This window comes from Muntiacus reevesi, unplaced genomic scaffold (assembly GCF_963930625.1).
Source record: "Muntiacus reevesi unplaced genomic scaffold, mMunRee1.1 SCAFFOLD_50, whole genome shotgun sequence".
Lineage (NCBI taxonomy): Eukaryota > Metazoa > Chordata > Mammalia > Artiodactyla > Cervidae > Muntiacus > Muntiacus reevesi.
The window spans coordinates 1,031,660-1,040,931 of NW_027077807.1; the positions used below are offsets into that span (position 1 = coordinate 1,031,660).

The 9,272-nt window shown below is 40.2% G+C and overlaps 1 pseudogene; it reads left to right on the plus strand.

The window, feature by feature from the left end:
* Nucleotides 1-5,276: 5,276 nt before the first annotated feature.
* Nucleotides 5,277-8,978, plus strand: LOC136155156 (uncharacterized; annotated as a pseudogene).
* Nucleotides 8,979-9,272: the final 294 nt, after the last annotated feature.

Consider the following 9,272-nt stretch of genomic DNA (forward strand, 5'->3'; position numbering starts at 1 on the left):
ATCCCACCCATGACAAGGTCACGAGGAGAAAGCCTGACAGGCAAGGCAGATCAGGTTTTCAGGAATTTTGAAAAGCTGCCCCCGGCTCTAACCTTAAAGATGATATCTGTCTTTCTGATGCCTGCCTCAATGGACTACTCCCTAATTTCTCTGACACAGACAGGAAGGCCTTCCCCGATCTCTTCCCAAATAAGAATCAATTTAGAACTTTAATCAATAAGTTTCCCAGGTGGTAGTTTTTTATGAGATTATTCAGGGTGAAAGGAGTGTTTTAATTCAAACACCTCTGCTGGTAGTTTTGTTAGCCAAATGCATTTATGCGCTTGGTACTAATATGCATGATTGCTTATAATATCCTAATCATAAAATAGCATGAAGAACCTGATTATATAAAAGCCCTAATAGACATAGAGCCCTTTTAAGGGGTAAAGGAGTCCTATTAGAAAACATAAGAAAATTATTCTATAGGTGGTTATTGGGTTGTGATTTGCTTGCTGTGTTTTGCTTGCTGTATTTTTGCCTTTAATGTGCTAAGGTTGTGTTATAAAAACCATTGTTAATATAGTTAAAGATCTAGACAAATAAGAACTTAGCCCTAGTGTGGTACCAATGAGACGGTTGTTAATTGTTAGCCAGGAATACTAGGCAGAAGTTGCCTCACTGAAGCCGCAGAGTCTGTATGGGGTAAACTTCTTAGATAAACGCAACTGACAACTTTTGCACTAAGATTAATTTTTGTATTAACAAGAATATAATTCTACTCTGTACTGTTTCCCTATGACCCTGTTACCTTTCAGTTAAGGTCACCATAAAATCGGAAAATAGGTTTACAATCACTTGACCTGCATAAAATGTTAATAGCCTCAAGGCCAGAAGATCATGTGCTAAAAATTACTATAGAATTAGAAAGCAAAAAAATCCTGCTTTTCCTAAAATTCAAAATGATGTAATGCTAATCCTGTGAAATCATGAGTAAACATCTTGTACCTTAAAAACATTCTGTGAAAGGGTATAAAACCGGTTGTCAGAAAGTAAAACACAGACTTGGGCCTATCAAGGCTAGTCTCACGTCTCTCTCTCTCTCTCTCGCCGACGCCGTTCATCCTGAGGGTACCCCCTGGATCATGTCGAGGCTAGATCCCGGCAAGTGGCACCACGAACAGGGAACCCGAAGGTAAGCCCCCCCCATTGTTCAGTTTTCAGGACGGCTAGGACCCCACTAGGGTGCTGCAGGGCCCCCTGCATAAGATAGGTAGGGTGAGGAAAGTGGGTAGGCTTTAGGTTTCTTCTTTACAACCCTACTAGGGCGCTACAGGCCCCCCTACATAAGAAAGGTAGGGTAAGAAAAGTGGGTACGTTTCAGTTTCCTTCTTCTCTAAATTAAGCCTCTTCCTTTTTTCTCTTTTTTTCTTCTTCTAATTAGCAACAAAAATGGGTAACAGTGAGTTAAAAGAAAGACAACTTTTTATTGGAATCATAATGCAACTTCTTAACTACAGAGGAATTAAAGTTAAAAAGACCAGTGTTCAGTCCTTTTCCCCCTTTGTCCAAGAGCAATGTCCTTGTTTTCCAGAAGACAGCAGTTCTCCTGGGTTCCCTTACCCTCCTGCCCTCCACCCCGGTGCTCTTTCCAATGAGATCTCTTGCTTTCTCAGCACATGTGTCTCCTCCGACAATTCATTTATAAGAGCTCAGTTACGGGCCCTAGAAGGGGTCCCCCTTCCTGCAACTGGTGGGAACTCTTCTTCCCTGAGACTGACATCCTGACCACTCAGGGTACTCAGAGGCCAGCTTGCCTGCCAATGGACCAGACCCAGCGGCCGCAACTGGGACCCTTTTGTCCCTGGTCTCCTCCTGACACAGACAACTGGCCAGAGTGCCCCGACTAGTAAGGAACAAGAGACTTTATTGACCTCTTTCCCCTTCCCTCTCTCTGTCCTCTCCTTAGCCCTTCCTATCCCTCCCGTTTTTCTAATCCCCCAGTAATTTGGTCGAAGGGCCTCAGCTTGAGCTGAGGATTGGAGACTGATCACCTCCTCTTGGCAGAGAACTCGAATTCTGGTAGGGCCGAGTTCCAGTCCTCCCTTCTCTGGATGCCTGGGTACCTGCAGGTGGCAGGAGACGTCTGTAAGGCCACCCTTTTTGCCCCCCCCTTTCCCGCCTCCTCCTCCTTCTCCTTTTCCTTTCCTCCTTAAAATCTTTGAAGACATCTGAAGTTCTGTGTCTATCTAGAAGGTTTTCTGAGAGACTGTATTCTTGTATTTAAGGGAGTGTCTGATGAGGACTGCCAGGTTTATATGTGTGTGTTTTAACTCTGTGTTCTGTGTTGTGATTTTTGATGGCTATTTTGCTTTTTGTTAGAACTTGATTTTCTTTCCCTGTGCCTTGAGACCAGGGAACACTTATCTAGACCATCTCTAACTCCTGAGACTGAGAGAAAAAGGGGAAAAGCCTTTAAAATTTTTTATTTATTTCCACTTTTTTATAAACTAGTAAATTTTATATTATAATATCTAATTCATCACCAAACTTAAAATATGAAGCTAGATCTCGCACTGTGTCTGTCTAAATATGTCTTGGTATATCTTTGTCTTTGGGTAGTATTTTTTAGGTTAATTTGTAAAAGAGCTCTATTTAATTGGCTTAAAAAAAAAAGGTAAGTGCTTACAAATCAAATAATTCTAAATTAAACAATAAATTCCAGGTTCAGGTAAACTAAAAAATATTCAATATTAAATACCTGATATTAATGTTTGTTTGTTGACCTATCTAATATAGACATGTCTTAGAGTAATTAACATCTAGTAAAATATTTTCATTATGCCTAGGTTTATTATAAGTTAAATGTTGTTATACTGTAATATCTGTTACAAGTTTGTCAGCAAGGAAAGTACCTCAGTAAGAAACTTTAAAAAAAAGAAGGTAAGTGAGATATGAGCTTTTAAACTTTATTAAGATTAAAAATATCTGTCTAAAACAGTTTCTCTAGGTTTTGGTAACTTAAATTTCTAAAGTTGTGCTAAACTAATAGCAGAAGTTTATTAAATAGCTTGGTCATTTCCAAATAAAATAAGATTCTGAAACATTCATTACTGAATACTAACTTACAGAGAAACTAAAGATTTTAGACTATTAATAAATAATGTTTGATGCCATCCTGAGATGTTCATTAGAAATTTTTTAGAAATTATCACTGGTATTTATGTTCACCAATCTATAGAGTGCTAATATAAAGGTAAATTCTTGGTTGCTTAAAGAAAGTAGGATGTGTGTGTTCAGTAAAAAAGGTATAAAAAATAAAGTTACATTTTACGAAGGGAAAAGAAAGTAAGTCTGACTTACAGGTGGCTGTTTCAGGATGGGAGAACAAAGTAATGGGTACAAAAAGTGTTAAGAAGGCTTGATGGAAAGTACGCTCCAAGGGAAGAGTTTTGTGCATAAATACAAGTTTTCTTGAGACGTTGAACTGCCTTTGATAATGGATTTTAAGTTTCTTTACCTCTAAAGTGGTCTGTTCTATGTTTACCTTTAAAATCTTTTTTACTTTGGCTAAGTAAATATATTATTTCACAGTGATCTATATGATTCTACCTGACAGAGTACTATAAACCCTTTTGATATTTATTGACAAAACTGCCTAAATAACTTGACTTCTAGCTGACTTTGGGATGCTTCAGAGGGCCCCTGAGACATCCCAAAGAGCTATTAAACTACCTGAGTTCATTTGACCTGTTAAATTGCATGGGAATTACTGTTGGAGGAGTGATAAATCTTCAGGTTATATTGTATGGTTGATGTTACTTATATAGATATCCTAGAAATTATGTGAAATTCATGAAAATCTGATATGTCCTGGTAAAATATTGTCAGTTATAATTTTAGCTATCACGTTAAAGTGTTAGAAGTCACAGCAATGACCAGGCTACAATTTAATTAGATTTTAAACATGCCTTGTATGGTTTCACTCTCATGCCTTTTAAAAAAATACTGCTAGTTCTTCGAGATTTATAAAAAGACTTTTCTAAGATTAACTAAAAAAATTTGTTTGTTTGCTATCCAGTAAATTGGTAACAGACTGGAATTTAGTCTACTCTCTATGTTAAGAGAAAAAAGTTTTCTTAGAATGAATCTTTCAATAAATAAGTGTTATTTAAGATTATGGTACATATAAAAGCTCATTCTGCTTCTACCAAAAATAACCCCTCACTGTTAGACTTGTGCTATCTTAATGTCTTAAAACTGACAACGCCCCTGCTTACACTTCTAAACCTTTTCAAGCTTGAATATTGGGGCAACGACATTAAACCCATTCATACCCTTCGTCCCGTCACAGAACTCATCAGAGCAACCCCAAGCAGTGCAGGACTGGACCTCTGTTCCACCGTCACAACAATACTAACACCTGACTCCACCGCTGTGAAAGTTCCCACTGGTGTTCATGGCCCTTTGCCTAGAGAAACGATGGGACTATTAATAGGCAGGAGCCCCACATCCTTACATGGGATCACAGTGATTCCAGAAGTCATAGACTCAGACTATACTGGTGAAATTCAAATAATGGTGTCTCCCCCCACTAAGACTATTCAAATCTATAAAGGACAGAAAATAGCTCAGTTGCTGATGCTACCTTGTCATGCTGACACAAGAAAAGCAGCTTCAGCTGCCAAGTGTTGGGACAGGGGGTCTGATTCAAGTGATTATGCCTTTTGGGTTACACAAGTTACTCAAAAAAGACCTATGAAGACAATTCTAGTTAATGGTAAAAAGGTGACTGGCCTGCTAGACACGGGAGCAGACATTTCCTGTATTGCGGGCAGTGACTGGCCCAGTGCTTGGCCAACTCAAACCACAGCTAATGAGTTGGTTGGCATTGGTAGAGCACCTTCAGTGACAAAGAGCTCACAAATTTTACTTTGGTATGTAGATAAAGACTGCCAGGGACATTTTCAACCTTATGTAATTCCTTCATTGGGAGAGATATTTTTGCTCAGATGGGAGTTTTGCTGTATTGCCCAGATGAAAAGGTGGCTGCACAGATGTCGCAGATAAGTTATAATCCTTTTATGGGTCTGAGTAAAGATCAAGAGAGACAAATTGAGCCAGTTGTCCCAAAAATAAGAAGAGAGAGACAAGGCTTAAGATATCCAAATTTATAAGAGAGGCCATTGTTCTCGCCGCTGACCCCATAGTCTGGAAATCTCCTGATCCAGTGTGGGTGGAACAATGGCCTTTAAATTCAGAAAAACTTTCAGCAGCACGACAGTTAGTGAGAGAACAATTAAAGGCTGGACATATAGAGTCTTCAAATAGTCCATGGAACATGCCAGTTTTTGTAATAAAAAAAAAAATCGGGGAAATGGAGACTCTTGCAAGATCTAAGAGCAATAAATGCCACTATGTAAGATATGGGAGCCTTACAGCCTGGCCTTCCCTCCCCTGTGGCTGTTCCCCAAGGCTACAATGTTATAGTGATTGATCTTCAAGATTGCTTCTTTACTATTCCCTTAGACCCTCAAGATAAAAAGAGATTTGCCTTTAGTCTTCCCTCAGAAAATTTTAGACAACCTCATCAGAGATTTCAATGGAAGGTTCTTCCCCAGGGTATGAAAAATAGTCCCACATTGTGTCAAAAGTTTGTGGACGCTGCCCTACAAGGTATCAGGGAGAAACATCGGGATGTCTATCTAGTCCACTATATGGATGATATATTGCTAGCACACCCGGATAGGGTTTATTTACAGTAAGTTTTGATTAAATTGCAAGAGACTTTGAATCGCTGGGGCCTAAAGGTGGCCCCTGAAAAAATCCAAGTGAATATGCCTATAACATATGTGAGAAGAATCCTAAATAATGAAACAGTTACTCATGTACCTTTGCAGCTTAGAAAAGATAATTTGGTTACTTTAGATGATTATCAAAAGTTGTTAGGGGATATAAATTGGATTCGGCCCTTTTTAAAGTTGACTACTTCTGATCTTAAGCCTTTCTTTGACATTCTTCAAGGGGATCCAGACCCCACCTCTGCTAGAATGCTGACACCTGCAGCCAGGGAAGCCTTAATGAAGGTAGAAGAAGCTTTAGATAAAAATTATATTAAGAGACTTGATTATAGTATGGCATGGCAATTTATAGTGTTGCCCACAGCTGTGGCCCCTACAGGGGTGCTTTGGCAAGAGGGTCCCCTAGAATGGTTGCATTTACCTGTCACGGCCAAAAAGGTTGTGGCCTGTTATCCAGGACTAGTGGCTACTTTAATAATTAAAGGGAGACATAGAAGCATTGAAATGTTTGGAAAAGAACCATCTGAAATCATAGTGCCTTATAATAAAGAGCAACTAAATGCCCTTCTATCATTAAATGAAGACTGGCCGATTGTCATTGGTAATTATCCAGGACAAATTTTACACCATTTACTTGCTAGTCCTTTATTAAATTTCCTCTCACGACATCCGGTGATATTTCAAGAAAGGTGTCAAGTTTCCCCTATCGAGGGGGCAATGTTGGTGTTTACAGATGGGTCTTCTAATGGAAAGGCTGCTATTGTCACCCAGACTTCAAAAAGGGTTTTAAATACTGGGGAAACATCAGCCCAGAAAGCAGAATTAACAGCCGTGATAGAGGCGTTCAAAGAGTTTTTAGACCAGGCTTTTAATTTATTTTCTGACTCACAGTATGTAGTTAGGTTGTTCCCTCAAATTGAAACGGCTGTTTTACCAGAAAATAAAACCACAATTTTTATATTGTTATCTACCCTTCAACAGCAAATTTGGAAAAGGTCAAAACAATTCTATGTTGGACATATAAGAGCTCATTCTAATTTACCTGGACCCCTCCATACGTTTAACCAAGAGGCAGATTTGCTAACCCGAACCATAGTGGCCAGTGATTTTGAAGATGCTAAAGCCTCACATGCTATGCATCATCAAAATGCAACTGCCCTTCAATACCAGTTCCACATTCCTAGGGAATCTGCACTCGAGATTGTTAGAACATGTCAACTTTGCCCTACTTCAGTTCCCGCTTTGCTTTTTGGGGTAAATCCCCGTGGCTTACTACCTAATGTGCTTTGGCAGATGGATGTAACACATGTTCCTTCTTTTGGAAAACTATCCTTTGTGTATGTTACTGTAGATACCTTCTCCCATGTCATTGTGGCTACTGCCAGAATGGGAGAAGCCTATAAAGATGTAGTTCAACATCTTTTTGCCTGTTTTTCCTATTTAGGAATGCCAAAATCAATTAAGACAGACAATGCTCCAGTTTATACATCTAAGTCCCTTAAAAATTTCTGTGCCCAATTCGGTATATCCCACTCTACAGGAATTCCTTACAATCCCCAGGGACAAGCAATTGTAGAAAGGGCACATCAGACACTTAAAACACAAATTTCTAAATTACAAGAAGGGCAGTTCAAATACAGTTCTCCACACCACGTTTTGCAGCACGCCCTCTTTGTGCTCAATAACCTTAACGCTGATCAAGCCGGTTTAACAGCTATGTTCCGTCACTGGAACCCAGAACAAAAAGATATGAAACCTTTAGTAAAGTGGAAAGACCTCCTTTCCGGACTATGGAAGGGACCTGATCCCTTGCTAACCAGTGGGCGAGGGTATGCTTGTATTTTCCCACAGGGTGCTGACTCGCCAATTTAGATCCCAGACAGACTGATTTGCCATGTCGAAGTCCCCCAGACCTCCGGTTCCCTCGCAGCCTCAGCCACAAAAGAGGAAGAGCACTCCTCTGCCCTCGCCTCGGTCACTCACCCGGGAAGTCCAGCAGACTTGGAAATGACCGGCAACAGAGATCTCGGAGGAACCAATGGCGGATCCACCCACTAAACAGATGTCATGGCTTTGCATGAAAGATGGCGCCCAACCTCCTACTCCTTCACGTCGCAGAAGACCACCAGGACGTACTGCGTGGACAACTCAACAAGCCTCCATACCCGCATGGGGACAAATTAAGTCACTCTGTCATCAAGCACAGGGAATAGCTTCCCTGCAGGGATCTTCAGCCTCTCCCGAAAGGGTTTTTATTGCTATGCTTGCTTTACTGTCTTGTCAGGCAAGTGCTACCTCCTCTACTTCAGAAAAATACTGGGCATATTTCCCTGGTCCCCTGACCTTCCAAGTAGTTACTTGGAACAGCGACCCTATACGGGTCAACACAGACCAGCCTCATCTCTTGGGAGGATCCTATAGTTCTTATGATAAAGATCATTATCCCATCAATTTTAACTATACTTTTAGGGGATTAACAGATGACCTTCCCCTTTGCTTTAACTTCCCCCATAGTCATACAAGTGATCTCATCACTCCCTCTAAGGAGGGACGTGTTGGAGCCTCCAAAACAATTCTGACAGATTCTCCAGCATCAAAATTTTCAGACAATACAGGAGATCGGCTGGTTTGGATATTACAGGCTCATATGCCTGGGGTCCTTGACCCCTATAAATCTTTGTTCCTTAATGCTCCACCAAAATATCCAAATTGTATTGATGTTGCTCCGTCAGATGTCATATGGAAAACTATAGACAACCGCCTGGGATACCCAGTATGGAAATCTTGTACTTATAATTCAAACATAGATTATAGAATACCGGGAGGTGGAAATTATTCGGTACAAGACTGGAGCAATCCAAATCCAAGTCAGAATCTAGGAGCTGTCAGTAGGCTTAGCAATTAAAATAATGATTCCCTCCCTTGGCCATTGGTGCCCAGCAGATGGCATTATAATCAATTTGTTCCCCCCATGTTGTCCTATACAACTAAGGGTAAAACTTTTTGACAGCCAGAAATTTGGAGAGCCCTTGCTGCCACCTCCATTGTTACTTTAACTCGACCAGAAAACAATTCCACCTATTCTGTGCTGGCTTGTTTACCCTCCCCTTAGGTTTTTTTGTTTACTAATGATTCAAAAAGACTTCATATACAAATGAATCATTCAGGTGGACCAAATATAGTCTACTGTGAACAATGCATGCTTTCATCCTGTTTAACCCCTCAATGTAATATTTGTTCTTTTGTGGTACTGCAACGTCCACCTTATCTTATGGTGCCTGTCAGAGTGAACGCCTATTGGTATGACAATTGTGGTTTAGCCGTTCTGCAACACCTACAAGATTTAATGTGTTCCCAACGGTTTGTAGGACTACTTATTCTAGGGATTTCAGCTTTGATAACAGCAATTACCTCTGTCACTGTGGCAGCGATATCCTTGACTCAACAAGTACATACCACTCAATATGTCAATGATATTTCAAAAAATGTTTC